Source organism: Mustela nigripes, chromosome 4 (genome assembly GCF_022355385.1).
Source record: "Mustela nigripes isolate SB6536 chromosome 4, MUSNIG.SB6536, whole genome shotgun sequence".
NCBI lineage: Eukaryota > Metazoa > Chordata > Mammalia > Carnivora > Mustelidae > Mustela > Mustela nigripes.
The window spans coordinates 153,411,104-153,419,073 of NC_081560.1; the positions used below are offsets into that span (position 1 = coordinate 153,411,104).

The window sequence follows — 7,970 nt, forward strand, 5'->3', positions numbered from 1 at the left end:
TGGGGAGGGTATGTGCTTTGGTGAGTGCTGTGAAGTGTGTAAACCTGGTGATTCACAGACCTGTACCCCTGGGGATAAAAATATATGTTTATAAAAAATAAAAAATTTTACTAAAAGCCTTAAAAAAAAAGATTCTCAACATCTGTCATCATCAGGATAATACAAATCAAAACCATGAGGAGATACCATCTCACAACTTTTAGGATGGCTAATAACTACACAAGAAAGAAGTGGTGTTGGCAAGAATGCAGAGATAGGGAAATCCTCTTGCACTCTTTGTGGGAATGCAAACTAGTGCAGCCACTCTGGAGAAGAGTATGGAGGTTCCAAAAATGTTAAAAATAGAACTACTAGATTATCCAGCAATTGCACTACTATTTACCCAATAGATTAATAAATGGTGATTTAAAGGGATTCTTGCATCCCAATATTTATAGCTGCATTATACCCAATACCCAAATTATGGAAAGAGCCCCAATATCTATTAACTGATGAATGGATAAATGGATAAAGAGGATATGATATATACACAATGGAATATTACCCAGCCATCAAAAAGAATGGATGGACGAGGCTAAAGAGTATTACGGTAAGTGAAATAAGTCAGAGAAAAACAAATACCATGTCCTCTCACTCATATGTGGAATTTAAGAAGCAAAAAAATAAAGGGGGGTGAGCATAAGGGGGGGGAAGAGAGAGAGGCAAACCAAGAAACAGACTTTTAACTATAGAGAACAAACTAATGGTTACCAGAGGGGAGGTTGCGGGAGGGATGGGTGAAATAGGTGGGAATAAGGAGGGCACTTGTGAAGAGTTCTGGGGGTTGTATGTAAGTGTTAAATCACTAAATTATACACCTGAGACTAATATTACACTGTATATTAACTAACTGAATTTTGAACAAAAACTTCGAAAAAGTGGAAAAACATGGGCAGTGAGACGGAATGGATGTTTTTCCAAAGAAGACATACAAAGGGCCAACAGGTACATGAAAAGATGCTCACCATCAGTAATAGAAACACAAACATCACTAAGAAAAAATACAAGTATTATGGCAATGAGATATCACCTCATGCTTCTTTAGATGGGTACAACAAACAAACAAACAAACAAACAAACAAAAAAACCCAACCCAAACCAAACCAAACAAAAAAAACCAACCCAAAACAAAACTAAAAACAAAGGATAAGTATTTTCAAGGATGTGGAAAAAAAGGAACCTTGTACAGTATTTATGAAACTGTAACGGGTACAGACACTCTGGTAAACAATATAGCGTTTCCTGAAATATTTCAAAACGAAATTACCATTTGATCCAGCAATCCCACCTCTGGATATACATCCAAAGGAATTGAAATATGGGTCTCAATGAGATATCTGTATTCCCAATTCACTGTAGCATTATTCACCATAGATAAGAAGGGAAAATATACTAAAAGTCCATGTAAAAAGGAATGGGTAAAGAAAACATGACATATATACATTATGGAATCTCATTTAGCCTTTACAAAGAGGGTCCTGTCACTTGCAAGAACATGGGTATACCTGGAGGACATTATTCTACAGAAAAAAGACCAAGACAGAAAAACAAACGTTGCATGATCTCACCTGTATCTGGAATCTAAACAAATAATATGGAAGCAGAGCATACAAGTATTGTCAGGGGCTGGAAAGAGTATGGAAATAAGGATGTATTGATCAAGTTTCAGTTATACATAATAAATAAATTCTAGAGATCTGTATAACATAGGGCTTATGGTCAACAATACTTTATTGTGTACTTAAAAATTTGCTAGGAGGCTAGATCTTAAGTGCTCTTACCTGGAATATAAGGAAAAAATATTAACAACCAAGTGGCCAGGAAGAAAGTTTCGGAGGTGATAGATAGGTTCCAGGCATTGATAGTGATGATGGTTTCAAGGTGTATACTTATCTCAAAACATATCAACTTGTATACAGCAAATATCTACAGCTTTTATATATGAATCACATGCCAATGAAGTGGTTTAAAATTTATTATTGGAAGTATCTTCAACATAGAATTAGCTTAGGGGATTTGTCTCAATAAAACGTTTTATGGGGGCACCTGGATGGCTCAGTAGTTTAAGTGTGTGTCTTTGGCTCAGGTCATGATCCCAGGGTCCTGGGATCAAGCCTCACATTAGACTGCTTCCTGCTCAGCAGAGAGCCTGCTTCTCCCTTTCCCTCCATTTCTGCTCTTTTTCTCTCTCTCTTTCTCATTCTCTCTCTCTCTCTGTCAAATAAATTAATAAAATCTTAAAAAAAAAAAAACAAAACCTTCTGATGGAGGCATAAGACTCCATAGTGTATATGGCGGGGGAGTGGGAGGTCGGGGTACCAGGTGGTGGGTATTGTAGAGGGCATGGATTGCATGGAGCACTGGGTGTGGTGAAAAAATAATGATACTCTTATGCTGAAAATAAATAAATTAAAAAAAAAAAATCCGGTCAGGTGGAGACATCCAGTCAGTAAAGTGCGCATACTGTCTCCCTAGCTACCAAGGAGTGTGGGCCCTGCCTTTTGGCCGCCAATTCTGACTAAGGAGATAGGCTAGTTCAAATAGCTACTATGAGATGAATTGTAATTCAGTTGGCCACCCGTGTATGACCTAGCATGACTGTGCAGCTTTCTTTGTGTGTTACAATCTCATTCGCCACCTGTGTGTGGCCAGGCCCAACCACATGGCCTTTGCTCTATAAAAGTTAGTCTGTGAGGCAGGGAGGGGTCACCCTCTCTGTAAGGGGTGGCCCCGACCTGTCTGTTTAACGGTCGATTTGATTCTTGCTTGACCTTTAAAAAAAAAAAACAACCTTCAAGTTTCTTTTCCTATAGAAAAAAAATTAAAATTGGCTAATTTGGGGGGTGCCTGTGTGGCTCAGTGAGTTAAACCTCTGCCTTTGGCTCAGGTTATGGTCTCAGGGTCCTGGGATGGAGCCCCACATCAGACTCTCTGCTCGGCAGGAAGCCTGCTTCCCCTTCTCTCTCTGCCTGCCTCTGCCTACTTGTGATCCCTCTCTCTCTTTCTCTCTCTGTCAAATAAATAAATAAAAAATTTGAGAAAATAAAATAAAATGTTTTATGGCACCAGAATCTAGTACACTAATTTCTACATTAGGGTTTTTCCTTATCTTGGTACCATCTATGGCTGGTAACCATCAACCTTGGATTATAGACTCAGTTTCAGATTTTTAGTCTTCATTTTTGTGTTTGTTAGGTTCACTCTTCAACCATATTCTATCTCAAGGTATTATAAAGTGCCTTTAATTAGTTTAAGTAAAATAAATTATTATCCAATCATGACTAAAATGTTGGGGAGGCTCATACTCTTTTCAGTAGTTTGACCACAATTCCTTGGTTTATTCCTTCATTACTGAACCTCAACCACTTCCATACACTCTTCAGTTGTTCAACTCTCAGGGCAGAACATTATTTCCATGTTCCTCAGGCATCTTGCTACTATGTCCTTGAGTATTTTTAAGGGGACCCTAGAGGTCATCTGGCTCAATCTCCATATTTAATGGAGAAGGTGACTTGTGTGTTCTTGGAAGTTGATCAGTTAGTCTAAGGCAAAAGCAAGCTTGCCCAGTGCAAATGATTCAGAGTCTACTCTGGTCTCGTTGCATTCCATTCCACTTCCTCTTCCCTAAGACATCATTCTCTTTCTTCCAATTCCTGTAACAGAGCCCATACCCACTTTCCTACTATGATCATAGCTTTTGCAAATTTCTTTTAATACAATGTGTATAGTGAATCATCTGTGATTTTGGGGGGGCAAATTGGATCTATTCATGGCATAGAACATGTTTCTCAAAATGTATTTGAAATAATCTAACCTCTGGGTTTGGGTTAAAGACAAACAAAAAAAAATTGTCTCAGCCTTTTTAGATATGTTCCTTCTGATGAATAAAAAGACAAATCCTGGCTGGAAAAAAATAGTGTAAAAAGTACAAAGGTTTGCGGATTCAGATCATGGAATTGTTGGTTTTAGAATACATTGTCAATCAGAAGATAATCTTACAGTTGACAATACAAGGCAACCAGGAAAAAATTTTTTCCTTAACAATATGAAATAGAGAAGCCAATAACTTAAATTCCACCTACTTGAAACCTTGGCAGAATTTATAGCAAAATTAAATAAGTACACCCTTCAACTGGTATACAGAACCCATCTGTGGTAAGAGCTTAGGATAAGAACTAATCGTAAGTGTGCATTATCCTGAAGCTAGAATAAATAATATAGGAAATAGGAGATTTGCTCTACCATGGACTGTGGTGGTTTTTCCTTCTCCTTAGAGAATGGTCTGGACCTGTGAAAAATTCTGTTTCTCTCTAGAATGGGATCAATGCATATATATATATATCGTAAGGCCCAAAAACATTAAAAAATTTTTTTAAATTTTATTTATTTATTTGACAGACAGAAATCACAAGTAGGCAGAGAGGTAGGCAGAGAGAGGAAGGGAAGCAGGCTCCCTGCTGGGATCGGACCTGAGCTGAAGGCAGAGGCTTTAACCCACTGAGCCACTACGGCGCCCCCCAAAAACAACATTTAAGAGCACACCTGATGCAAACAATATATATTCCAATGTGAAGGGTACTATAATCATTATTTCCCTGGTCCAGGCATGGAGGGAATGTGGACCAATGCATTGGTACTATTTCCATCATTTCCTTCTGAATCACAACATAATATACAACCTTCTATTATTTTAATAATCTAAATGCTTTTTGTCAAATCATTATTAATTCTGTTCAGCCATGTCATTGGTTTGAAAGAAGTGAAATAAAAAGTGTATAAATAACTAAATTTTGGAAATTAAGTGTACATGGTTTAATCAGAGGGAAGAATAACAATTCAGTAAAGGATTTTGCAATGAATCATTGTCATCCAAAGATGGAAAATTTGTGGAGAAGATAATTATGCAGACCCAACTAAAATGAGACCTTGAGGGCGCCTGGGTGGCTCAGTGGTTAAGCCGCTGCCTTCGGCTCAGGTCATGATCTCAGGGTCCTGGGATCGAGTCCCGCATCGGGCTCTCTGCTCAGCAGGGAGCCTGCTTCCCTCTCTCTCTCTGCCTGCCTCTCCATCTACTTGTGATTTCTCTCTGTCAAATAAATAAATAAAATCTTTAAAAAAAAAAAATAAAAAAAAATAAAATGAGACCTTGAGAAACAGATGTCCATTTTGCTAAAATGTGTTGATCAAGTGTGACTCCCAGAGACACTGATTAACTCTTTGGCCTGCTACATTGTCCAGAATGAAGACAAATGTTTTTCTGAAGACTTCCACACCAAGGTCATGTGATTTTTTTATCTTAATTCTTTCTTTCTGCACAACGTCTCCCCCAGAGCCCGGTGAACCTGCTTGTTCTGCAGAGTGTAGATGACAGGATTCAGCAGTGGGGTCACCACCGTATTTACAAGGGCAGCCTCCCTGTTGGACTCCAGCCTGTTCATTTGCTTTGGTTTCACATATATGAACACACAACTGCTGTACATCAGAGAGAGGACTATGAAGTGAGAGGAGCAGGTGGAAAAAGCTTTCTGTTTCTCCTTGGCTGAGGGAAGTTGCAGGACTGTGACTACTATGTTGCTGTATGCAATGATGGTTATGATAAGGGATGTCAACAGGATAAAGAAAGTGAGAACAAAGGCCAACATTTCAACAGACCTGGTGTCAGAACAGGAGAGATGAATCAAGGAGCCAATGTCACAGAAAACGTGGGGGATGACATGGGGGTCACAGAAGGATAACTGGGAGACTTTTACTAGCAGACCAGTGATGAGAGGAAAGGCCAAAGCGAAGCAGGCAGTGACCAGGAGGAAGCAAGTCTTCAGGTTCATGATGGTCGGGTAGTATAGAGGCTTGCAAATGGCCACATACCGATCCAGAGACATCATTGCTATGAGGAAGAATCTTGCTGCTCCCAGAAATAAAGAGACAAAGGCTTGTATGAAACAGGCAAGAAAGGAAATTGTTTGCTGAGAGAAAGATGACAAGCAACTTAGGAATAACAGCACTTACGAAATAACACTCGAAGAAGGAGAAAATGCTGAGGAACAAGTACATAGGTGTGTGGAGCCTGGAGTCAGTACAGGTGATGGTGACTATGACCACATTGCCTGCAATGGAGGCCAGGTATGCCAGCAGGTGCACCAGGAAGAGGACCTTTCCCAGGTGCTGGATGGCAGGAAAACCCTCCAAGGTGAATTCTTAGACAGTTGTCCCATTCCCCATTTCCATGGGCATCTCTTTCCAGAATCATCAATGCTGTTCTAACCTACAATGAAGACATCAACAAGCACAAAGTTCTCAGAGGAGCAGGATTAAGTTATTTGTCCATGAAGGTGACTAGGCCAATAGCTAATTGGTTTAGCCAGCAGATTCTTTAATCAGTAGGACCTGAGCTCAGTATTAGTTCAATACTGAGTTCTAACTCCTGAGAGATGGTTGTTTTTTTTTAATATTTTATTTTTTCTATTTGACAGTGATTACAAGTAGGCAGAGAGACAGGCAGAGAGAGGGGGAAGCAGGCTCCCCGCCGAGCAGAGAGCCTGATGCGGGGCTCGATCCTAGGACCCGGAGAGCATGACCTGAGCCTAAAGCAGAGGCTTTAACCCACTGAGCCACCCAGGTGCCCCAAGATGGGTCATTTTTAGAAAGGAAGTTAACCTTTGTGAACTTTGCTTTCACTCTCTTTAGAATCTAGATGATAGGATCTTTCCATTCATGTTCTTGTGAGAAGCACATAACTCACTTGTTATATGATGCCAATGTTTCTTTGTTCCTCAAATTTTAGTTGTAGTATTATGATCATTAACATAGTGTAATAGCGCATCAATAGGCAGAGTTATTGACATTGTCATAGTTATAATGCATGGTAGTTATTTATTCATTTTATTATTTTTATTAAAAATTTATTTATTTAAGAGAGAGAGAGTGAGAGAGAGAAAACACAAGAGCAGGGAGGGTCAAAGGGATAAGCAGATGCCCCGCTGAGCAAGGAACCCAATGGAGGACTCCATTCCAGGACCGTGGGATCATGACCTGAGCTGAATGTAGACACTTAATCATCAGAGCCACCCAGGTGCCCAACATTTTTTAAATAATATTAATTTGTAAGTAAACATAATAATAATATTAGTGATATTGCCCTTGAATATTTAAAAATATGCAACACATTTTGTGGTCCAAGTTTTCATCATCATCATCATCATATGTTCAAGATTTATGTTTTCTATGCTGGTCACTGAAACTATTATTTCTATTACTCTTCACAATAACCATGAACCCCTTCTTCTACAGAAGCAGAAAGTGAGGCTTAGAGAGTTCCAGAGAGCTTAGGTCACATAGTTGGGACTTTAGGCAGAATGCCAGAATCTGGAGTACCTGCTATTTCCAAATGCAGTGACAGAATGTTTTAAAACAGGAACAAATCTATTGTTGATGCTCTCTCAACCTTAAGTTGAAAGATTAGCTTTATTAATCTTAATTATATCTATCCTTAGGTAGTATCTCTGATGTGTTATTGACCTATGAAATAACATAGTGCTTAGAGAAGATCTCATTTAGCAGAAGCATTTTAAAGAAGAGACTGGAGACCAGAGAAATTAGGAGTTTGCTCAACAATGTGAGGTAAATTGTAAAATTAGTTTCCACCCACCCCGGCCCTGAGGGTTCCTGCTGTCCCGTGATGGAGGTGGGAGTGACAGTAGTTTAGGGAGGTATGCTGAGCACCTGACACTCATGCACCCACCCTTACATCCAAGCTCAGTGAACATTCTTCCTTCTCCAGTCCTCTCAATCAGTAATTTGTCTCAGGATGGTGTTTGACTCTAGCATATCAAAACAGGCTAAAGGTCGGCAGTGTAAAAGTGTCACTCTCACTAATGCACTGTGGGCAAAGTCCTCTGAAGGTCAGTTCATGAAATCGAACAGCTCACTGCAGT

General features: G+C 39.4%; 1 pseudogene; it reads right to left on the bottom strand.

Annotated features, from left to right (window-relative positions):
* Nucleotides 1-5,330: 5,330 nt before the first annotated feature.
* On the bottom strand, nt 5,331-6,273 carry LOC132015306 (olfactory receptor 6E1-like; annotated as a pseudogene).
* Between the last annotated feature and the right edge of the window lie 1,697 nt (nt 6,274-7,970).